Source organism: Podarcis gaigeae (assembly GCF_964106915.1).
Source record: "Podarcis gaigeae genome assembly, chromosome: 7".
In the NCBI taxonomy this organism is placed as follows: domain Eukaryota; kingdom Metazoa; phylum Chordata; class Lepidosauria; order Squamata; family Lacertidae; genus Podarcis; species Podarcis gaigeae.
The window spans coordinates 58,743,719-58,769,768 of NC_139683.1; the positions used below are offsets into that span (position 1 = coordinate 58,743,719).

Below are 26,050 nucleotides of genomic sequence, written 5' to 3' on the forward strand. Positions count from 1 at the left end.
AGAGCAAAAGGAACACTTTATTATTTTCAGGGGTTAAAGTAATTTAGTTTTCTATAAAAGGAAAGCCAGAGGGGAGAGGGAAGCAAATCATGCTACAAATAGAAGGCCATGTTCTTATCAATAAGATGTTTGGCTCTTTCATACCTATAGTAATATTTTACTTCCCAGTTCCTTCATTTTCACCCTTCATTTTAAAAGCACTGAGTTTAGTGTTTCTTTTTCAAAGCAGCCTTCCCCCCCCCCCCGAAATTGCTATATGATCAGTATTAGGATCTCTTAAATTGTCTTTCTAGTCTACAGAGAAACTACTACAATTCTGATGAAAAATCAGGGTCTCCTAATAAATTTACTCTTATTTGAAAAGACAAGAAGAAAAACACACATTCCAAGTTCTCATTGCATCCATCATAAAAATGTATGAGAGCTGTATGCTCCAGCTGAATCAGCAAGGGCCAAATAAAACCTATTAAAAAAACACATTTCTGTGAATGTGTGTTCTTTTGCTTAAAAATATGGGAGGCAGAGAGAAATCCCCTAGTATTCATCACTTTCCCCCTCCATTTTCCATCTGATGTAATTTGCAGCACTGCAAGCAAGTTACTGCTCCAACACTATGGTGTAACTAAGTTTATTGGTTGTTATTATTACATACACTGGAGGACAGTAGAAGTTTTATTGTGGATTGCCAGCCATCAGTTTCTCCAGTTTGTTTCATAATTAGCTACTTCAGGGATATAAAATGGCCATTAAGGAACAAGAGTGCGTACATTTTTGCTCCAAATACAGTGGACTGATCCTTGATCCCATTGTTTTCCTCCCTGGTCCCTGAGTTTCACAGTTGCTTCTGCCTTTTCTCCTTGCATATAAGGGATGAAGCACCGACCACTAACATTGTGTTCTTCCACTCAGGACATTGGGAGAATTCCAGGAAGAATAGCCACAGGCAGGTGAAAACTTGCTGGCTACTTGGCTAGTCTGCAGAACCACAAGCAATGCTAGCAATAGAGGAAAAGGTACTTTACAACTCGTGGAAATCACACAAACTGTTAAAAAGGAAGTGAGGGAGGCCTGGGGGGGGCGGTGTGCAGCAGGGACAAAGCCAATTACAGATCGACTTCAGATTGGTGTAGGCTCCTATCAGAAACTGTTTGTGGCCTTTCATGCACCACATAATTGGCCACTGGTGAGGCCAACATTGAGACCTAGAGCCAACAGCGTATATGTTGGGGATGACTGAGTTGTGGACTGCAACTCCCATCATACCTAACTGCTGGCCAGGTTGGCTGGGGCTGATGGGAATTGTAGTCCAGGTTAGCCAGCCCTGGTGCATATAGTTTTTGTCCTAGATTTTCTTGTCCTGGTCATATCAAATCTATGTCTTACTTTGCATTATGTTGAAAGCTTTTTGTTACTAATGACAAGGGCATGGCTCGGGTGACTAACCTGTGGCCCTCCAGATGTTGCCAAGCTCCTACTCCCATCAATCTCAGGCAGCCTAGCCAATAGCCAGGGACAATGTAAGTTCAGCAACATCTAGAGGGTCATATGTTGTCTGCCTCTGCAAGAAAAGGTAATAGCAATAGATTGGGAATCTAGATTAAGGAGATGAGCAAAGATTAACGTTGCCTCCAGAGTTCCTTGCATGATGGTTCTATCAAAAACCTTCCGAATTCAAATTAACTTCCATTGCATTATTCAGTCGAATGTATACATTTGTGCAATTTGTAAAATTCAAATGAATGTGCACACGCCACTTTTTCTGTTTGGAGAATTGCCATTCCTTTCTCAGTGATGCCTAAGAAGATAAATGGATGCTTTCTGTGTATTTTACAGATCTTACATAATCAGTAGTGGTAAGAAAGGTAAGATCTGTGATTACACCCAAGCAGTATTGACTTGGGTGTTTTATTTGCCCTTGCAGGGAGCTTGGAATTGTCACAAAAAGTCAGAGCTGAACTGGGGTGGGGGAGAGACACATTGAAAGAAGAAGACATGTGCTCAATCCCAGCCCTCCCAAATGTCTTTGACACAGAGCATTTAAAGATATACTTAAATCCAGGGACAGGGAAAATACAGTGGTACTTCGGGTTACAGATGCTTCAGGTACAGACACTTCATGTTACAGACTCCGCTAACCCAAAAATAGTACTTCGGGTTAAGAACTTTGCTTCAGGATGAGAACAGAAATTGCACGGCGGTGGCGCAGCAGCAGTGGGAGGGCCCATTAGCTAAAGTGGTACCTCAGGTTAAGAACAGTTTCAGGTTAAGAACGGACCTCCAGAACGAATTAAGTTCTTAACCCGAGGTACCACTGTATTATCAAATTGGTTGGAGGAGATTGAGGAAGCCTCTTCAATATAAGAATGCAATATGGCAAGTAATTTCTCACATCCAACGCTGCAGAAATCCCTGTATGTGTCTTTCTGCATTAGGGTTGAGGGAACTGATCTCTGTTTATGAACGAATGGAGGCAGCTCCAAAAATTGCCCAGGATTTATACCATGTAGCAAACACCAGTATACATGGCTTCCTTTCAAACTCAGCCGCCTACCTATTCTTTCGTGTCTTAACAATAAAGGAGTCTATATCTGCACAGAGGAAGGGGTGAAAAAGCTTGCTTCAGAAAAGCGCTATGTAAATCAGACGAGAAAGCAGTCAGCCCATACGAAACATTCTGTGATGTCAAATGGCTCTTTTCCCCATAACATAATTTCAAGAATTAAAACAGTACAAGATCTGCCTCCCCTTGGATAGGAAAATGCGTCAAAGAATACACAGTATTTTGTTCCTTTTCTCTGCTTCCAGAAGGAGAAATAAGGGAGATAAATCTACATAATGCTGAGCTGAATCTCTTTAATTCCAGTCAGCTTTTATCATTCAATCAGAGGCTGCATGTGGAAAAATTCATGCTAATTCCCCCTAGCAACAGCCTCAGCCTATCAGGACACTCCATGCACCATGCAGCTGCCAGCCAGCCAGCAAGAATAACTCTAAGTAGGTCAGGCCTGTATTTCTAAAAATGCCACGGTCTAGTAACCCCACTGTCCCGTCTGTCAGCCCTGCCCCATAATAACCTCAATTGCTTGGCGACACAATGACATACTACGCTGTTAGAGCGCAATCAAATCAGGCTGCATTATTCTGCTGCAAGCATGGCTGCTGGATGGAGGACCCTTTGAAGGGCAGCATTAATCAGGCAGCCATTCACGTCCGCTAACGTTTTCACTCTGGAGATGGGTCCTGCATTAATGACCAGCTGTTTGAACTTACACACACGCAAGCCAAATGAAATCCTTCCAGCCTGTTTGGTGCACAGAAAAGCACTATTCTGGGTCCAGGCATGGTATACACGTTGCCCAAATCCAAAATGCGGGGCTGGGAGAATGACGCCTTTAGTAAACTTCCAAGTAATTAAAGGATGTTTAAACGGCACTACATGCAGCAACAAAAGAGCTATTGGCTTCATGTTAACACACAGCCCTGCCCTCCGAACAAAATGCGCATTTTTTCCCAGCCCAAAATATAACATGTTTGCACAATGCAGTCTATTTTGGGCATATTATTAAGGCAAGCTAAATAAACAAGAGCTGAACTGAGGCTGACTTCTGCAGGGAATCTGGGAAACCAGAAGAGGCTCCGAGCAATTTGGGCAGCGCAGAACAGGAGGGGAGAAACACAAACCGCACGTTGCAAAGGCTTGCAGATAAAAGCCAGGAAAGTGCTGCGTAAAAGGCGTCTGCAAAAAGCCAATCACAGACGAGGCACCTCCCATGCCCCCCTCACTGCTTGCATGCGGCAGGACTGCAAATGCATACCCAAAGCAGTCAGGCTCAGCTCCCAAAATGTTCCCGAAGAAGCTCCCCGCCCCCAGGATCTGCTTTGGATTTAAAAAATGCTGAACCAAATTTGACACATTTGAAAGAAAACGCACCCTTTGAAATAGAAAAGGCTGATTAAAAGCCATCTCACATTACTTGTGAAGCATATTTGAAAAGCCGAGCAAAACTCAAATCTACAGTAACGGTGCACTTTCTTTGCCATAGCCTTTCAGTGAAAGCATCACACATCTGCATTTGTTGTTTTCTCCTTTTTGGCAACCGTGGTGCAATCATGTCAGCCAGCTGCGTGTGTTAGATGAAGCCTGCATAAAAAGCAAAGGCATTTGTTACGGGCAACCAGTGCGTTATTTAAAAGGTTCACACTCTATACTCTGCAAATCTCTCCCCACAGCCTGCTTCTGCAGAAAACTTGACAACTGAGCCCTCAACTATGCAGAACTCAGCAAGCCCCACAACATGTGATCCCATCCATATTTGATTTATGAACACAGCACATTCATTAATCCATCTGCCCTTGTTTGAACCAGGGCTGATAACTAGGTTGTGACTATTTTCCTCACTTTGTGGCATGCATCACAGTTATTCTTGGAAAGATATGGTCGCTGACGTAACCATGAACTGCTAATTACAAGCTGCTGACATTTTGCTGGTCTATGCAGCTTTGTACGATTTACACAAGTCCCTCCCTCCCTCCCTCCCTCTCTTCCGCTTTCCACCCCCATCTCTCTCTGTTTAAAATGTCTGAGCTGGAAGCACAATATCTGAGGAAGAGGAAGAGCTCCCCTGCAGAGCAAAAGGTATTTTTCCCCTTTAAAACAAGCAGAAAACTACATTTCTCCAACAGCTGGCTAAGATATTACTGAGCAAACAGTACACTCATCAGCAAAAAAAATCCTGCAAGGTATAGACAGGAGCCTTAGAGAACGACTACTGAAAAACTCCTTTGGATACACATGAAGAAAAATTATGGTCTCTGGATTTAAACACCCACACATACACAAAGTAGGCAGCTGATGAAGAGTCCGCCAAGCTTCTCCTATCTGTCTGCAGCATTTGTTTCCTTTCACTTCATTTGGCCCATTACACAGATATGACCACTTTTAGTTATTATTCAGAAGCAGTTACCATATTAAGTATATTATAGCAAGTTCAGCTGTTCTTAAAAACATCAACAACACTGTTCTTACTTCACTGCCCCCCACCCCAGCAAAACAAGAAATAGGACTTGCCAGTGAGCATTTCAGAGCAAATCTTTGCCAAAATTGAGCACTGTGCTTTTTCAGTGGGACTCCGGAGTCCCCCTCCCCAGCTCTGTTTTTTTTTTTTTTTTAATTACAGGCTGACTTTGAAATGCATTAAAAATGTAAATACGTTGCCGATTTTCATTTCGGCTGCACATTGAGCCATCTGAAAATGAGGAGTTGCCAGCTGGGCTTCCAAAGTCATCTGGGATAATTTATTTTGATTAGACTGACCACACGTCTATTTACAGTATAGAATTTTTTCACTAGACTGAGTACAGCTGTGTTTATAAAGATTGTAAAGATGAAGCAAACAAAAAATCCCACTGTTCTTCCCTGTAACATATAGAAGATTCAAGACTTCAAGGTGTTAAAGGGGAGAGAGAGAGAGAGAGAGAGAGAGAGAGAGAGAGAGAGAGAATTTCCAGAATCTCGCCTCCAAATGTGTCTTTTTCAAACAAGCTGACTGCTTATTGCCGAAAAGAACACGTAGAAAGGAGGTAGTTGAAAATATGCACTATAACCAAGCCTGACCCAGCAGCCTGAAAGGCTTCCTATGCATTCTCAAGTCGGAAAGCTGCCTTTCCCTCAATGCACATATGTACAAACACAGACACACATACAACATACACGGCACACTTCTCCTTTCCCCCACAAGGTGCTCATGTCTTTTCAGCCACCTACACCTTTTGTTTCCTTCGTAACCGCATTAGGGAGTGTTCAGACTACAATTTAGAGTCCCTCTATCCAGATATGGGTTCTGTAAATTATGCCATCATCATCATCATTGCAGAAATGAGCAGACACGATCAAACGGCATGCTGTCTCCTCTTCCTCCTTTTCATTTGCTGGCTTGCTCCCTTCCATTCTTTTCCTCCCATGGCTATGCTCTGACAGGCGCACGTATCAGATACTTTATTTATCCATCTCCAGCACAGCTCCTCTGAGGTGAAGCACGGCATCGCCATGGCTTTCCCCATAATAATCCCTTCGAACAGCAGTGCCTGGGATTCTTCTTCTTGATGCCCTTGCCATACGTACAGGATCGCTGCCGATGCCCTTGCTGTAAACACCGGATTACCTGGCATCGTATCTCTTTGACTCACATTTTTCACCCTTTAGGGTGGGGTGGAGGGGGGGAATAAAAACCCAGAATCGCACATTTCTTCTCTTCCAGCAGGAACAGAATGCACTGCCCAGATTTTCCTCGCATCTTGCCGAGAATGTGCCGACGAGAGATTCTCCCGTAGTGCAAGCCAGGTTGAAACGCAGGAAGGCAGACAGGCAGGAGCAAGCCCAACAGCAGCAGCCGCAGCAACAGCAGCAATAGCAGCCACCCAGGTAAATGGGGGGAGCAGGATATGCCGAAAGTGGTACAGCGTCATCGCTCTGAGAGAAGACGAAATCGCTCCTTCCAAACAGCACGGCTCGAATCCTGCAGGAAGTAAAGAGCAGGAGTTCCCCCCCGCAACGCAATCCCACCCATCCCCAAAATGGAGAGAGTTAAAATCATCGTTTAAAAAAAAAAATCAAGCCACTAAAATAACACACAACTTTATTTCTGCCGTTTTGGATTTGGATATCTGCGCTGCCGAATATTACTGCCCAGGAGTGCAGAGTCACGAGAGCTCTCTTTCCCCAAACTGCAAGAAGCCGAGCATTGCGTGAGGAGACACATGATGCGCTGGCAGACGGATGCTGATGTGGCCAACTAGTTCAGGGAAACAAGAGCAACACCGGCAAATAATCGTCTTGAGCCAACAAACGCTGCTCTCAGGTAGATGCGGTGCAGTTTCCTTTCGGAAAATACAATCTGTGTACATACGCTTCTGCACACAGCATCGTGTCTGCGCCTATGTGCGTGCATGCTACTGTGAAGAGACGCCGAGGATGCTGTTCCACAGACACTAGCTGGATGGCAGCAATATTACTTCTTGGCTGCGTTATTCCAAGCTGATTCCACTTAAGTGAATTCCTGAAAAGCATGCTCCATGTCTCTGTAGCCTGGACTGGCGGGAGGAGGGGGAGAGATCCCGAATGGCTTTATCTCTCCCAGCAATCTCTATTTGAAACTGCATCCTGAATAATTTATTTCTGGCAAATAATATGTTCACCTAGGATGTTCCCTTTCCCTGTTACCATCACATGCTGGATTCATTATGCAGGTAAAGCGTGTCCTGCTGCAGTCAGGGAAAGAGAAGGAGCGTTAATCATTTCCCCCAAGTGCTGGGTTTACCAGAGACACAAACAATCTGGGCCAAGATGCTTCTGCTTAATTGTGCATAAAGTAGGTTTTGCTCACATGTGACTGCCAAACAGCAAATATGTTTGCTGATGTTATACAGTGTGTGTGTGTGTGTGTGTGTGTGTGCATGTGCAGAAATATGTGAGCACACACGGTTGAGAGGGAAAGAACAACAGAGTGTGCATATTTGTGTGTGTGTGTGTTAGTTATAAATATAATTTTGAAGGCAAAACAGGAAGAAAATCACCCTTACAGTTTTGTTCCTGCACGCATGGCATGTCACTGTATTTCCTTAATTAATGCAGTTAATAAACACTGTACGTTCCTTAAACGGCCAGTTAAACCCCTGAGAATTCTCTCTATGGCTTGCTCTCAAGTCTCCAATAGGTTAATGGTCCCCCTCTGCGTTCCCTCTTGCCTGCAGAAGTCTGGTAATGAGGGAATAGTCAGCTGGCCAAAAAGGGGTGGGGAGACCTGCAGGCACAACTATCATCAGACAAACCGTTAACAATTCTGAGGCTTCTGTTGCTCCAATATTGGTGCAAAATGACAGAATAGGAGGCGACATATCTTCCATTCCCCTTGTTTGCTTATCTGTGGCAATGTCCTTGCACTGCTACTTCTATATTTCCCTGGAATCTAACTGGAAGCTGTGTTTGGATGAGACAATGGATTCCCAATGTGGGTGGCTGCATTGTACAATAGTAGCCTGGTACAAGTTTTGGCATTCGTATGATGTCACTCAAACGTAGATCGACATATTACCAACGTACATGTACATGTCACTTGGGATAAGGAAAAGAGGTGAGCAGAGCACAGAGAAAAAACTACTGTGGTAAAAAGCAGGTGGAAAATGGGGTGGGGAGGAAATCAGCCCCAAACAGCAGATGCTTCTTTTCATTGGTTCTCAGGTGAAAGAGGATGCTCACTGGGCCAGGCCTGGGGGGCCCAAAGGACCACTCCGCAGATACAAGCATGATCCAAATGCAAAATCAGTTTGCATACCACAGGCTATAGCCTTGGACACAGGGAAAAGAAGAAAAGAGTCCCAAAAGGTGATTTGCTATGGAGATCCCACACACTGCATACTGTTGAATATAAACTGCACAACTAGGCTCAGAAAAAATATATGCTACGCAAAGAGGCCTAAAGATCACTGGCTTGTCTAATGCTAGTGCTTTTTATGGTTTGAAGTGGCACTGGGAATCATGGCTTTGGCAATTTTGATACATCAGCTCAGTCTGTCTTAAGAAATCAGTGTTATTTTATTTATTAAGTTCCAAGTTGTCTTGCTCTATTTAAAAAAAAAATGCACCCATACTGAGTTTCAGTAATCTATAAATGCATTTAAATGTAATTGATCAACCAGTTGAAAGGTGGTCAACTTTCACAGAGTATCAAATAAGTGTCAGTGTACATCCCAACACTCTTAACATTCCAATTTTTAAATGCCTATTAAATCAACACCTGTAAACTATATAATCGCTGTCTCTATATGTGAAATCAGAGGCAGCTTTGGAGACTCTCTTGTGTCATCAATTTTTGCATGAGTAAGGTAACAAATTCCAGCACACAGCAAAGTAGAAATTCAGAGAAGCAATGGCTATTCCCAATTATTTCCCAAATCAAATAAACGAAACAAAGGGATAAGGAGGTAAAACACAGACTGCTATTTTAAAACATCAGTAGCCTTTGGCTAGTTGACTGAAATGAGTCCTTGATGGCTAAGCCAATGGCTCTATTAAAAGAAAGATGTGATGGAATGCTTATGAACACTCCAAATGCTCAGAAGTTTTTAAAAGACATCTCAGCATACAAGGCCTAAAGAGAGATAGGACTGGGTGCCAATGGTGAGAATTGGTACAAGCGGAGAAGGGTTTAGGTGGCACTGTTGAAGTATTGGTCAACTGTTATGATTTTACGAGAAAAAACATCTCTCTCAATAAACTTACAGGAACTGTGAGGGAAATAATATTTTTGAACAGGCTGTGAACTTTGATATATTGACTTCAGAAAAAAAATAAATCTGAAGCATGTCACTAAGCCTGTCCTGATGGGAAAGAGTAGAGTCACTATTCAGCTCACGCTCCCTTGAAAAGTTCATGAAGCTCAGCACATCTAGCCCTTTCCAGTGAACCGTCTCCTTTCCCTGTAGACTCTAGAGAGAAGTCTGTGGTTACTTGAGGTTTTAACCCCAAACCAGACAGAACTCTTTATTTTTCACTCAACATGAAACCTCAAAGTGAAACCTAGGGGTGCGAAGCCTGTGGATTGAAACCAAAACAAACATTTGTCAACTCTTACATAAATAGAAACCCAAGAGTTGCACATAGCTCCAGCAATGACCCCAAGTTGGATGTTGGCCAATAAAGCAAAACAAACATCCCTAACTTTGGTGTGACTTGCCAAGGGCTATTTAGTGGCTTCAGGCTCATCTCAATGCCATCCCTTTGGTTGCACATCTCTTTGATTGCATATTTTATTCTCCCTGCTTCTTTATCAATACACTTGCATCAGCAAAGGCCTCTCAACACAAGTTTGCTCAGGGTTGGATTCCAGAAATATGCACACCATCACAATTCCAAGGTCAAAGGAACAACAGTTCTCATGAGCCTCTGCAATGGATTACAAAATATGGTACACAGATCAAAGTACTGACACTAAACTTGTCTCTGTGATGGTGCCTGGACCAAGCCATTTCCTATCCTTCTCTTAGTGCTAGCGCTTCACAGTGCTCTTATGCACCACAGCTATGAACCACAGCTATTGGACGCAAACCTTTTCCCCTGTTTGCTCGTTTCATTTCGTTAAAGTGAGAATCTATTGCCGGTGCCATTTTTCTAGAAAAAGAGGTGCTGGAACTCACCATGAATGTCTCCCTTGTTCTCTTATAATGGCAATAGCGCCCACCTGAGAGGTGCTGAGTTCTGGTGAGTACCAGCTGGTGGAAGCTCTATCTATTGCTATATTTTGGGTATGGTGGAACTCTCAACCATGTGACCCCCCCCCCTGCAATCTGAACTGGTATAGTCCAAATAGGCTCATCACCCGTCTTCATGACAACAGGGCTTAACTAAGAATTTTCAGAACATATTTAAGATTCAGGGTGGGCTATTCGGTGCTGTTCATATGAATTTTGAATGAAAACCTGCTATTATGTCACCTACTCGCTTTTTAAACTGACATGCTCTGTGTATAATGTATAGCTACAGTAAGAATCATAATAGAGAGTTGACACAATCACGCAACGTTTGTGTGTGTGTGTGTGTCAGAGAGAGAGAGAGAGAGAGAGAGAGAGAGAGAGAGAGAGAGAGAGATGAATTGTACATAACGAGAACAGCAAAAGTATTATCTATGATCAGTAAACAGTCCCTTCATAAAAGGTCAATTTTTTTCGGTTTTTTAATTTGTATACCACTCTGTACCTGTAGATCTTAGCGCTGTTCACAACATAAAACTACAATACTCTCCATTTGGTAACTTGTAGTATTACAAAGTATGCAACCTTGGGTGCAATAAGCTTACCTGTGTCATAAAAGTAAGAGCTGATATCAAGATAACAATGGAGAACAATCTTTGGACAAGAAAGCAAGCTAAGCTATGTACTGCAAGCTTTTCAAAATATGGGCTCTGGAAGTGAATATTCTCCGTGTTTGTCATGCCAGGGAGGCAAGTTTAAACACGACAGGCATAATGGGACAGGAACAACATCGGTCAGGCATGGGGAACCACTGACCCACAGGCAGGATTAGGTCCAGTAAGTTCCCTAATTTGGCTTTTGAGACCATTTCTCCCCAAACCACGACCAGTTGTCCCACACCTGACATAATATGCGATGGCAGGTGAGGGGCAGGTGAAGATGTGACTGTAAAGCAGCCACTGGCAGATTAAAGTGCACTGCTGGTTGTTCCTCACTGACAGCACTGCTCAGCTGACAGGAAACCCTTGCAAGTGCAGCTTGTGTTCAAACCATGCCTGCAAAGTGACAAGCTTCCTCTGCAGGTTGGCCTTGCAGCTTTGCCCATTGGCGGAGAAAAACTGTCCATTTGCTGGTGTGGCTTTAATCCAAACTGCACCTGCAAATAGGCAACTTCAAAAGGGTTCGCTGTCAGTATTGATCAGCTGATCAGGACCCACTCACTTGCATAGCTAACTGAAAAGGGTTCCCCACTCCACCTTAGACATTTTTCTCAATGTAAGCTCAAAGGCTCCCCAAACAATCAAGAGTTACCAGCCATATCCTGAAACAAAGGTATATACAGGTTGTATAGTACAAACCTGAAAAAGAAAGTTGTGGTGAAGAGGCCTCATAGGATACAGGTCTGAGCTTCACTGTGTGATGCGCCGTCTCTAGCTGCTTGCCGAGTGCTGACTTCTCCTGTAGAAAAATGTACAAACAAGAATTATATAGCCAAATGGCTTGATGTTAGATGCACCGACTTTGCAGCTGAACCAGGTCATAGCCTAATGAAGTGTTAATATTTCATCTTGGGCAACAGTCCAATTTTCCTTTGTTAGCTTAGGACTGGGTCCTTATATGGAATACACTGCACAGGTTCAAATGCAAGAGCAATGTTTTTTCACACCTGCCAGACGCTTCACCTTAGACTTTGGGAGTACGGTCAGGAAGTCAGCTTTTCCACCCTTGTTACTGTAAACAAAGAGTACTTGGCAGGCATCCAAGTGTTACAAGTGGGAATGGACTGAGCAGTAATAAACAAGAGCTGAATCCAGAAATAAAATAAAGGCGAAACATTCAGATGACCATAAGCCAAAAATAAAAAATAAAAATCAATTTATTTGCAGCAAAAGCCACTTATTTTTGTGAGTTAAACATGTGAAAATTAAAAACGTTTCAGAAAAGACGCAGTAGTTGGTTTAGGAACACCCCATGGCTGTAGCATTATTGAAGCTAAGCAAGTATGAACTTGGCCATGGATATGAAATCACTAGAAACCCCATATAAGTGTAGGATTTTTTAAAAATGAAACAACAACAACTTTGGGGCAGGATCCATGGATCCTATTGAACTGATCAATACATTATTTTTGGGTAACCGAACTCTGAAAAAGAACTGAAATGGAAGCAGCAGTTACGAGTGTGGGCCTTCCTTTTAATTCTGCAACCATGGCTAAGATGTTGTAAGATGCCTGTCCCTACAATTTTTACTGCTACTTCGTGAGTCTTAGGCCCAGTGGTCTTAAAATAGCAGATGGAGTAATAAAACTCTGTTTTCAGCTGTAACACTTCAAGCAGCTGGTGAAAGCTCACCTGGCTGAATGTTCCTCAATTCAAACACATTCCCACCTGCAATTTAAACAGGCAAAGCTTAGGGATGGGTGGGTCCATCCTGCTAATTGGCCAAGTGTCCATCTTATTAAGCCGGGGTAAAATGGTTGTCATCCATCTGTCTCAGGAGACAATGAAAGAGTGCGCCTTCAAAGGTCAAGTCAAACTGTTGGAGAGTTACATGCCACAAATACACACCCAGGCAAACAGTCAGCTATCTCTGGGTAGAAGAAGAGATGTGGAAGGCATTTACCATGGTTGGGCCAAGGAATCAAGACAACAACGACACAGAGCTTAATTCTGGATGTAGGGAATGTATAGACAGGGGAGGTTCACAGATGCTCTTCATAGGCCTTTGCCTTACTATGTATGTTGGAATTTTTACCAGTTCCATGAAGACACCTCTGTATACTGCTGCACATTGAACCCTACTTCATATCTATATTTTATATGACGTTTACAATGACACCACTGCACGCTCATTAGCAGAGACTGGCCACACAAGATTCATATAACTATCCCATCAGTTTGGGAAGGGGACTCAAAAGGCCCTTAAAAGGCAGCGTACAATGTTCATTATAAATTTGGGATTGCCCAGAGGATTGCTCATAGCAAAAGCAAAAGCTTATAACTAGTCAGAAGAGAATTGGGACTGATGTACCAGAGAGACCCAGTGCGAGAACAGAATGAGGCCCTCTCACACAAAGGCAGGGTAAAGGACCTGTGGCCCTTTACGTGTAGTTGGATTAGAATTCCCATCATCCCTGACCATTGACCATGTTGGTTGTGCCTGATGTGAGCTGGAGTCCAACAACACCTGCAGGACCACCTTGAACTATAAGAACAAACTGTGCTCAAAGCTGCCTGAGTACAGTGAAGAAAGCCTAGCCCAAGGAGAGAGACTAGTGATGTGAGACAAAGAATTCTAAGATTCATCACCAATTACAACTCCCAGGATTCATGCTAGTTTGAATTTGGAGTGAATAAGTCTTGGTATAATTGTATTATTTCATTCCTTCTGCCAACAGCTCAACAGACTTTTTCCCTGTTGGCATATAATAAAAGTGAAATAGCAGTAGCTGTTGGTAAAATACTCTGACGTGGCAATAATTCTGGCATCCTACAACCATCCAAATGTTTAATCAGTTCAGTATTAACACAGAGGCATCTTAATAGAACAAATCTCATAAATAAGTTGGTCAGAATTTATCATAGCTTTGTATTTTTTAAAAAAATATACACCCTGACAATGAACAGTTGAGGAAGGCTTTAAAATCCCAATAGGATGCATGAACACAAATTAAATGACACATCTGCCAATAATCATCCAATTCTTAACAAAAAATGCAATTGTAGTCAGGGGAGTTCAACAAAAGGCAAGCAGTTTCTACTTGCAAGACAAAGAAAATAAGAACACAACAACTGTATAAAAGAGATGGAACTCTTCCACAGTTGTATATGATTTCTGCCTGCATAACAATGGTTCTTTGTATGCCTGCAAATAGGCTTCCTTTTAATGAATGTATAACTGTGGCAGTTTTGAAGTATAAAACTTCTGTTTAATTCCACATCTGATCCTTTTCATGACAGTTGGCCAAGACTGCAAAAATAATTACTGAAAATACTGCACACGCTGGACCACACAGATGTCTGCTATAATAACTGGATTGTAATTTATTTCTAGCAGACAAGTGGTGTGAGGGCCTATTCACACATGTACAAAAGTGGGCAAAAGTAAAACACAGCCTGGAGAGCAAGGTCAAAGGGATTAGACTTGAAGTCCAAATGGTGGATACACATATAAAGTCCAGTGAACTCGGGACAACATTTTCACTCATTACCAAGGTCTGCATGTTATCTGGTCTATATAAATCAGGTTCTTGAATGGTGCATATATAAAAGGAGAAGACTGTAACAGCACCTTAGCAATTACCTGTCAAGGACTGGCTGGATGAGGAAGAGTGGTGGGCACCACCTACCTAAGAACTGCTATGGGATGACACAGAGGAAAGAGACTTAGACCCAGGACAGCGGTGGTGAGACACAGAGGACCAGTCTGCAACAGGCCAGACAGGCCCAGAGGAGGAGTCCTTCCTCACCACAGTTTACAGCTGCTTGGAGGAGTTCAGAGTGAGGGGGCTAGAGAGGGAAGAAGGAGCAAGATGCCAGATCCAGCAACAACTTCAACTAAGAGAGACTAGCCTAGATTAACTCTGTTGTGTTTTTACTTTTTGAATAAAAGCTTATTGCACTTCACATCTCGAGTCATTTCCCGACCTGTGGAGGACCCAGCATTCCTGACAGCCCCTTGACATCACTTGGTTTGGGGCTTCACTTTAGTTGGCAGGTTCTTCCCTCTGGGCTTGGAGAGGAAGGAATTGGATTCAGATAAAGGGTCAGGCAAATATAGGGGTAGATAAAGAGATCCCTCATGGGCACCAAAAGGAAGCTCTGATATTACACTTTAATGGAAAACCCAGTATGTCAACGTAATGCCACTCAGCTATTGGAGTCCAACTCCATAATCTCTGACAACTATCTAGGGCAAATGGGAGACAGGAGTTCAATAACTAGAAGGTACAACATGGTCTAGGTTAGCAGTGGCTCTTCAGGGTTTTAGATGGGGGGTGTCTTTCCCATCCCTACCTGGAAATATCAGAGATGGAACCTGGGCCCTTCTGCTCCATCTAATCTGAATTAATTTTCAGGTGGGCTCTGGCTGCACAATAGGTTCTGATTGTGTTATTTGGATCTACATTACACTCAGTAAAACCACACAGTATTTTCTGAGCAGTTCCTTGAAATCTGTATCAATAACTGGATTGCAAGTGAATTGCAATAGTTCTTGTAGGTGGGGGAAACTCTAATGGTATTCTTGGTATAACTTAAAATGAAAACCCTATCTTAATTAGTAACATGCTGTAAGAATGCTTTAGAAAACCTTGAAGGCTTAACCTGAAGAAGCCTTTGGACTTCTACATTTTTAATAATAATAAAAAATCCTTCTCTTGTATTACATATGAACTTGCATGAATTTGTCAAAAATAACAAAAGGAAATAATCATATTGTGAAAGAATGGGCACTACCTGTACTTTCTTCAGTCAAACAATTGATTATTCAGTTCCTAAATTCAGCATTTAAATTGGGAATGGGTGGGTGGGGGAACTGAACTAGAGAAAAATAATATATTCATATTTATTGGCTTGCTCCCCATATTGAGCTTAAGAAAAAGAATAAAATTAATTCGAATAAAGCTAGCACAGATAGCAGGAAAGCTTCAAAACCTCAGCCATTTAGACACAATTGTGATATGGCTTGAGAAGCCCAGTACAAATGACCTTGTTTCATGAATGAAACCTGGCTTTGGCTTTCTCCCTCCTCCTTCCCTTGTATGCTCAGATTTTATTAGTTAATGTTCTGTTTAATGAAAACAACACCACACTATGGTTTCCATACAAGCCCATGGGTGGTCTTCAACTATGTTCTTCTTTGAGTAGACCCACTGGAATTAAGGACTAGTTGCCAATATGCTTGTCCAGTTCAATGTTGATTGAAATGCAAAATTCTGAATTCAGGTAGTCAATGTAAGTAAGTATGTAAGTAAGAAATTTTTTATTTATACCCCACCAAGACCAGGCTCAGGGAGGCTAACACCAAATATCAAATACATTAAAACACAATCAAACAACTGATTAAAATACAGCTTAAAAATTAGAATCAAGATAAAATTAAATGACTGCCCACAAATTACAACCATAGGGGTCAGGAACCTCAAGCATTGACCAGGGCCAGCTATCCATGTTGGTCCCACATGAGCCGATAAAAGGGCCAAAGAGGTAATGGCAAGACGGAGAGAAGTTGAAGAAATAATGAACCAGCAAATGAGTTTGCCATCCTCTGTGCTTGAAGGGCACTCCTATCTGTTCAGTGGTGACTTGCTTCCCATATTACTGCAACACTCCTACAAGAGAAGCTGGAAAAGTTCAATGCTCTACTATCTAAATTGGACAGGCACAAGACTCCTCTTTGGGCTAGGCCTATATATGTAAGTTGGGGGCTTAGCTTTGGGGGCAGGAAGAGCATGTTCCTAGCATCTATGACTAGACAGAAGTGCTAGGCTGGCACATTACTACTGCAAAGTACACCATCATTTGTGACTTGAGGCAAACTGCTTCTACAAAACAAACATTTGTCTTCAGCTGCTTCTACAGAACAAGCAATTGCTCTCAGTTTGAGGCAAGCAAACTCTCTGATGAAGGACAATGCAGTGTGACCTGGATTTAAACTGTCTGGCCTATTTTATACATAGGGATTCATAACACAATCAGCTGTATCTCATACAATGAAGAGCTTTCATGGGTGGTCTACTCATACGAAATACTGTTTTGGCATTTCAACTTCTTCAATGCCATTAGTTCTCCAGAAAGTAGTCAGGATAAAAGTTTTAGAAAGTAATAAATATTACTGCGTTTCCTGATCAATTTAGGAAACTAAAAACAGACAGAAATAGGTGTGGGACAACTGCATATGTGTGTGTACCAACATGCTGCAGCTTACTTAAACAAAACCTCAAGTTTTCAAAACTAATGATCTGAGTTCATTTTGTGCCCCTGGGCCTGCTAGCACAATCCAGAGGACTGAGTTTTGAAAATCAACCTGGGAAACTCAATTTCAGTTCCTAGCTTGGCAATTGAATGGGCTCCCCGGGAAGCATTGAGCAAGTCACTACCTCGCAAACTCAGCTCCCCATCCATAAAAACAGAAATAATAATGTTCTTTTTCATCAGGCTGCTGTGAGGAAGGAGCAGATAAGGGCTGTAAATTATTTGGCATGCCAAGGAAGTGCTTCATAAATGACTAATAATAGCCATGTAATCCTATGTAAATATCATGACTGCTTATCTAAATGTTTGCTTATCTGAATGTTTTGGAAGTTCTTGAGGCTGCTGGCCAGTACATATTAATTTTTGGTGACTGTATATATATAATTAAATTTCAATGCTAGAATTTACACTGGCTTTCTATAAAAGCTGGCGACAACTAGAGAGAGCAGAGTCAGTAAAGATACCCTCAACAGACAGATGCATAGTCCTGTCTTGTCTCCCTCAAACCACTTACAGCTTTGGTGTCTCAAGAGGCCTGAGATGAGAGGAATGGCACTCTGTAAAAGAAGCTTCCTTAGAGTTGCCTTACAGCTGTGAATTCCTTGCCCAAACAGTATCTGGGCTTGAGTCAACAATGGTTTATGAAAGATATCAAGCTGGGACTCAGCTTGGTGTGCCATAACTCAATTCTGGACAAAGGAAGGAATTGCAGAGAGACAAGCTATAAGCGACAGATAAGACACTGTGAAGTCAAATAGGCCATTGTGTCAGCGACCCCTATGAAAGCCACCACATCAGCTTTGCTTGCTGTTCTAAGCAGCTAGGAGATCTGTTCCAGCTGACTCCCAGCTGCTCCACTGTTGGGATCACACATGAGCAGAGTGCTGCCGCGCTTGGATCCTCTGTGCTATTTGCATCTGGTTGGCTACTGTGAGACCAGAATGCTGGCTGAGAGATGGGTCTTTGGACTGATCCTGCCCCAAGGCTCTTCTTACGTTAGTATGGCTACAGGCTGCCTTTTGTACTGCTCCAACCTTGTTTTACAGGAGAAGGGAGTGATACAAAAATAACCCCAATAAATCTTATTTGATCCGGTCTCAAACAGTAGCCACCCAGGTGATTCCAGAAAGCATGTAAGTACAGTGTGAAGGCCAGAATCTGCTATTCAGAGATATACTGCCTCTGAACCTGGACACTCCTTTTAGTTTTCATAACTGATAGCCACTGAAAGGCCTACTCTCTATCTTCTGTTAGCGAATTTCATAACAGTTATGAGTTCTGCAGAGAAGGAACAAGATGTAGTACTGGGAAGAGAGGTGACTCCCTACTTGCTTCAAAACATGCATCATTTTATAAATGTCTACTGCATATCTCTCATCTGTTGTTCCACCTGGCCTTTGGCTTAGAATCAGTTTGATTCCCTCCCCCTCTTTCTTTTTCCTTTCTCCTCCTATGAAGAGATTGCACCCTAATGTTTTAATGCTGTATCTTAATCTTTTAAATTGTATTTTAATCAACTTGTTTTTATTTTTGGTTGTTAGCCGCCCTGAGCCTGGTCTTGGCTGGGGAGTGCGGGGTATAAATATTATTATTATTATTATTATTATTATTATTATTAATCTTAAAAGGTCCAAATGTTTTCACCTTTCCTTTCAAGGAAAGTGTTCCAACACCCTAGATCAGTTTTGATGCTTTTTCTTTTTCTTTTAGGCTGACCACACTAGTTGTAGCAGCTTCACAAAATGAGGTAACTCATCCACCTCCCAGATGTCAAGCAAGAACCTAACAGCTTGGGTTTCAATCAGCAGCTTTGGTGAATCCATCACATTCCTTGAATCTAACACAAATGTGGCCTGCCCATTTCAGTTTATCAGTTTCTCATTTTTTCAGTTCTCCACATTTTGATATCAGTCTACATTTAAAAAAAAAAATCATGAAACTGAATCAACACTTTACTACAAATTTCTAATATGCTCAGTTTTTTTTATACAATTTTGCCTAATACCAATGGTTATATAAGCAATTTCTCATGATACATTTTTTGTAACATGGATTTTTATGCATACCATATACATTTTTGTATACTTTAACTGGCTTGAGAACTGCATTGAAACAGTGGCGTAGCGTGGGTTGTCAGCACCCGGGGCAAGGCAAGTAATTTGCACCCCCTAACCCATGGATTTGCTCCCCCTAACCCGTGGATTTGCGCCCCCTAACCCTAACCCCCAGATGTTGTGCCTGGTGCGGCCAGCCCCCCCTGCACCCCCCAAGCTACGCCACTGCATTGAAAGATTTGGAGAAGTGCGAATTTTGAAGGATGGTTGTGTTTTCCTTTTTCACATTGTTTTAGGAAGTAAAAATTAGGTTCACCTTTAAATGTGAACAACGTCACATTTCTCCCCAAACCCTACTGCCTTCTCTCTAACCTCTGTTCCAAGAAGCCCCAATGTTTATGGTACTTTAAGCTCTGGACATCCAGGTCAAACTAGTTCACTTGTTACAGTCATGTTTTGCCCTGGGCAAATCTGATTGAGGCAGTGTGAGTGTGTGTGTGTGCGCGCAGAAGGAAGAGATCTGCTTGACTACCACAGTTTACAACCAAAGCATGGTCAGGAAACTTATTCCATCTGAGAATTGACTCCTGATCTCCACACACACACACACACACACACACACACACACACACACGTGTCTCTCTGTGTGTAGAACATAGTCCAACTAAGCTTGTATATCTCGTGAAACTTGTGCCTACAAAATACCATAAATGTAATTTCTCTCTATCTATATATATATTTCCCTTTAATAACACAGTTTACCTATGAAAAGTTGATTTGCCACAGAGGTAAAAACAAAAAGAATTTCATGTAGTGATTATCTGGGCAGTAAAAATCCCAATGAATATGCTTCAAAGGATTGCAACTAGCTACACGTAATGTGTTTAAACAGGGAATTCTCAGAACATCTCATTCATTTAAGTCCAGACAAGCCATGTAAGTTCCACAGTGGTTTGACCTATTCAAGAGCAGCAATTTCTGTTTACTGTAATATTGTGAAAGACAGACACCAAATGAAAATCATCAGTTATCTGCAAGTGCCTGCCTAATGTTTCTGCTTATTCTAATGTACTAGAAGCACTATCAAGATAACCTCTGATGTGATCCCAGGCAGTCTTCAGCTGGCCCTAATAAATCCATTCCTCGCTCACTGTGGAAGTCACTGACTTCTTTGAGCAAAGATAATGAAGGTTATTGGGATTCTACCACTGGATACAGAATCATTAAAGAAAGATAGTCCACAATTTATGGACCTAGTCTGTGGACAGCAGGGCATTATTTTAACAATAAAATTGCAATCTGCAAGGGAAGTGGCCAAACTGAAGGAGCCACATAAAGACTTATAATTAGTATCAATCACTGTGACACTACTCTAGACATCTTTATTGCTTTAAACACACTAATCAAATACTTCTGCATTCAGATAGAAAGATTGATAGGCAGATCGACACGGAGAACATCCCCACAGAGAGCAATTTTAAATTATCAGTTGAAAAAGGTAACACAAAAGACAAAATACATTTAAATGGAGAGGCAATGCAATGACTGAACACATTGCAAACTTAGCTAGCCATATATTTCTGCTATCATCCGTAACTTATATTTAAGAACTAAAATGTTCTGCTGATCTCTCTCAGAATGCTGTACAACTTGCATAAATTTAAAGGCAGTGTGGTGCAGAGTGTGAGACCACAGAGCCCTGGGTTCAAATATCTGTCCAGTCAAAAGGCCCACTGAGTGACCAAAGTCTGTTCATTACTTCTCAACTTAACCTTGCATGTTCTTGTGAGGATAAACTGAAGAATCCCTTTAATGCAACCTTTGCTCCCTGGAGCAAAAGCAGGATCCAAACAAAACAGAATCACACTATCAGGAATTTATCCAACTGCCATTGTGATGTGCTACAGTATCCAGTGGCATCCATATTCAATTTCATATCCATATTCAATTTCACACAGCACATATGCTAAAATACTGTACACTGTTGTTACTGCTGCTCATATAAATAGTTTAGCATTCATGATCAAGAAATTCTGCAGCATCTCAACCACCCTTTAGGCCCAGATGGAGGTGTTCTAAACGGGCCTTTGAAAGAAGAAAGGTTCCCACGTCACAGTCAAACAACAGTATCTTCAACCAGAATTACACACTTGCCTTCACAAGTACTTATATGAAAACATGTTTTGAATGCCACTGAATCAGAATGACAATGCTAATTACAAGAGCTTATTGGGGTTTCAACACACACTCCAAAGCAACAGTTCTAAAATATGAGATGCTGAAGGAGCCATGACCCTCTGACAGCTGAATCCCAAACTCTTCTCCACTTCCACAAGTTATGTTTATTTAGACAGGAGATACAGTCCATATTCCACCCTATTTACAGAGTCTTAAAACTGCGCAAAACAAAATCATCCGTCTAAAACTGTATGGTACGCTAATTGTATAAAGACTACACAATTTAAACAAAGTCATCATCCACAGCCACAAAATGTTTCCCAAACTAGGGGTGACTCGACATTGCCTTTGGGAAATGCTCAGGTTCAGGCTTTGGCAGAACTTCTGAGGAGAAGATGTGACATGTCACACAGATGCATAAGCAGTTTTTCATGCAGATCATGACAAGACAGTCAGCTTTCAGCAGGGGTGCATGCCAGCTTGTGGAAACCTGGCTGTTAGTTGGTGGTAGAGATGGGGGACAATTTAAAAAATGTGAATCTATCTACGTAATTTGCAGTCCCTGAAACGGTATTTGAACTGAAACAGAGTTATCCTTTAAAATTTGCACGTCGTCAATTTTGGAAATGCAGTTCTCCAATCAAACTAATGCATATATTAGGGGGAAGGGTGTTTAAAAATGCATTTTATTGAGGAAATTGCTTGCAAATATGGGTATACTAGGGCAAATAAAACAGATAAAAGATAGTGTGCTCCTCAGTCTTTTCTTCTTGTAAGATGGTTTGTCAAAAGTGGCATAAAACCAAATATTTTTCAAATATTTTAAGTGAGTTAATAGTTCATCAAAGTGCACTCTCCTTCTGTAGTCAAACGGCTACTCAGATATATTAAAACTTTTCTAGTTATGCCTGAGAATGAATGAAACTGAAGATTTGAATAAGTCAGGAAAAGGGAGAACTCAAACATAATTAAAAAGAAAGAAAGAAGAGCCCCCGTTTTCATAATAAATGCTCTTGTTTTTAAACTAGCACCACACACTCAACCTGGCTACTATTCAACTTTGCTCATGTTCTGAGATAACATCAGTGGTGCAACACGATGACTACGACTGCTTTGTATCCAGGACTGACTGTCCAACTTCAGGCTGCTTGAGGGTTTCATTGTCATCATTCTTTTCTTGCTGAAGTCAATACAGAGAACATGCTGTACAGTAGCCTCCCTAAAGACGATTGTGAAAGCTCCCATGAAATGCTTCCTGCAATGACCTTATCATCTAGTTGAAAACAAAAACAACGACAGACAGACACAGCAACTTTACTACAGATGAGTCAGGAACTGGCTCTGCAGAGTCAACGTTGCTCCGTCTCTGACAGAACAGATGACAGTAAACAAGGCTTGCACAAAAGGGAAAATGAACGACACACGTCAGAAGACAGTCACTTCCTGGTCTGAATACTCCCGTTTTTACCAAAACCCAACCTTCTGCCCTCCCACACCTCCAATAAAAAAGGAAGACAATAAAAACAATAGTCAGTCCTCTGGATTTGATGAGCATCCTTTTATGAGAAGCTTGGGGTAGAGGATATGACTGTTCACAGAAACCCATCATCTTCTCTCTGGCTGTGTCCTGCCAAAGCAGATAAAGGGGCTACGTATATTGCAATAACATTTCTAATATGAGAAGACAGTGGGGGGAATGGTCATATTGTGCTTTTCTGTGGGGGGGGGGGACTATGTAGAAGTTAAGCACTGGATTCCATTCTATTTTGGTGTGTAGACGATGAAGCTTAAGGAAATATAAAGAAATGCAATGAAAGAAGTGGTTGTCAGTTTGGACACAGAGGCGCCTCTGTTCATGAAGCCAGGGCATAAGGGAAAAGAGGAGAGATTTAAGCTCTGCAAATCACAGGGCATACTCACACAAAAGCTCTGGCCCCATCTTGGCTACATTCATCACCACTGCCAGACACTGGAAGCGAGAGTAAATGACAAGCAAATTAAAGCAAGCATCCACCCTGGGAAGGAATGTGTTGTTGCTGCATCGCACTTGTATAAACAAGACACCTTGCACCAGGGGCCTCGTTACATATCATACACTTTGCATAGAACAAATGCTACTGATGAACATTTGCAAATGTCTGCAGTATACAGACACACCTGCAGGGCAGCTTGGAGTTAGCAGCCATTTCCACTCATATGTACACATAGCAACAAACCGGTTCGCTGCCACATATTATATAAAGCAGCCCAAATGTGCATCAAGATCCTTGTGCCAAGAAAGAACCAAAAAGTTGACAGAAAGTTTAATAACTCATCCGAGTGCTGGCATAGAAGGTGCCAAAGTCCATAACAGAAGAATTCATAAAGAATTCAGTTCCCAACAGACTATGAGCCAAACTAGGGCTGCATTCACACAGTGTCCTAGGCTGCAACTTTAGAAATGCACTCCACATTGCTACTGTGCCTTCGATATGATTCACCCCTAGAACCACAAACTACAAGTAGAATGTGAACATAATACATACATTATTATAATGCAGTTTGTAACTAAAATTCTCTGAATCACAGAAGTGATTGATGATAAAAAGGAGCCACCTTCTTTTCCTGAACCCTCGATTTTTCTTTCCCCTGTGCCACTGCAAACCAGCCCCCTTCTATGTACCATATTATAATGAATGCCATTGTTATTAGAGATGTGCAAAATTTATGTGACTGGAGCAAAGGCCATTTGCAATTGTCTGAGCCATGGAATTAATCATCAGCCAAGACTTTAAAATCACAGCTAAGAGACAGCAATCACAACCACCATGCATCATAATGACAAAATATGCAGATTGTCTTGGGAAAGAAAAGCACATACCCTCTTCCATCCTTGAGTTTTGGCACAGCAGGAAGCATGTTAATAAACATGCTTATCTCAATCAGTATTTTTCTCTCTTACGTTTCAGTACAGCAGAAACGTTAAAGGCAGCAATGTCACAAATTATGTTACACATAATGAAAAGTCTATTACAGGGGAGATAATAGCATGCTTCCTTGAAGAAGAGAAACAGAAGAGTCCCTCAAAAACTCTGGAAATCAGCAGAAAAGTAAAGAAACAACCGGGAGTACAAGCTGTTGAAATAACAGCCGAACACAAGGAAGAGATCAGGAATAGCTCCTGCTTACCCTTATCCCAGCACTGAGAGGTTGGTTTTATGTGTACACATGGATAAAATATATAACCCTGCCTTACCCACACAGGGCATGTCTTGCTATGGCTTTTCTCACAGCAACCACAGATGGGAAAGAAAGCATTCTGTCTGCAAAAACATACTCCTGGCTGAAAACACAGCTTCTTGAAGCCACTGTTTGTTGTCATTGATTTAAATTATGTTTCATTTATAATCCAATGAAAACTCTTCAAAGTTGGTTATAAAACATCCTAAATTACAAGGTATAAAATACACAGTTCTGGTATAGTCTCCTCTGAAGAGCTGTTGAGGTAAGAAATGTATTGGACTTGAGACACAAACACGTGTGTGTGTGTGTGTGTGTGTGTGTGTGTGACCCATCACCTCCTCTGTGCACTTGACACACCTGATGAAGTCAGCTGTTGCCCAAAGAGTTATCCAGTTGTAGGGTACCACATGATTTTGTTTTCGGATTTTCAAGAAATAAACAAATTCAGCTTCAATGGCGCAAAACTGTCACATTCCAAAGGTCTTTCTCATTGGCTATCCTCTTGAAGCACACCATTCAAGGACTTTAAGTTTAGTGTTCAAAATGTAACAGTAACGTCCTGTTGAGATCAATATAATGCTGATGGGAGGCAGGAATTGCAGCAGCTTTCCCTGTTCAAAGTGGTGGGTCTCAATATGAGATATTAACTCATTGGAGTTTTACTAACCATTCTTAGCCTCAAACTGTTGTTCGCTTGGTTGTAATTGAAGCAGGTTTGCAAACTGTGATTTGAGCTACCCATGGTTGGTAAAACCACAAAGAAGGCTCAATGATAACCAAGGCTTTTTATGAGCATGAAAGAAAAGCAGAAAACAACATCAGAACTGTTGTGGCACTTCCATCCTCTTACCATGGTTAGCAAGGAAGCGTTATTCGTGCATCAAGACTAAGAATTAACTGCTCACCTGACTAAATCCACAATCACAACTAATTATTAATAATAGTAATAGTAATAATAATAATAATAGTTTTAAAAAGCAAGCTAATAAGCAAGCAAACAAACAACAAACAAATAATATATCTATAAGATCTATTATCTTACATCCAATACAGTTCTGTAAACTAGATGCCACATCCCTTAGCCTGAAATGGTGTGGAAAGCCAAGAAACCCGTTCCAATGCAACACTGGCTTGCTCTCGTGCAGTAATGCAGGGGCCACCAACATGATGTCATCCGGATGTTGCTAAACTACAAGTCCAAGCACCGCTGATCATGGGCCTTGCTGACTAAGGCTGAAGGAAGCTGGAATCCAACAACACCTGGAGGGGCATTTTGGTTATCCCTGGAGTAATAGAAGCTCCATCCATCTACAAATGAATGTACAGTGGTACCTCAGGTTAAGTACTTAATTCATTCCGGAGGTCCATTCTTAACCT

The 26,050-nt window shown here is 41.7% G+C and overlaps 1 long non-coding RNA gene across 16 annotated transcripts in view; it reads right to left on the reverse strand.

Moving 5' to 3' along the window:
• Positions 1-26,050, reverse strand: part of LOC310848256 — a 388,509-nt gene that overhangs the window by 115,021 nt on the left and 247,438 nt on the right. For 13 of the 16 annotated variants that reach the window (XR_014566218.1, XR_014566219.1, XR_014566220.1 and 10 more), the window contains one exon: positions 11,604-11,703. This is a non-coding gene — a long non-coding RNA (uncharacterized lncRNA). Of the gene's footprint in view, positions 1-5,471; positions 6,516-11,603; positions 11,704-23,371; positions 23,405-26,050 lie in introns of those variants that run through there. The other 3 variants (XR_014566232.1, XR_014566233.1, XR_014566229.1) reach the window with 2 other exon arrangements.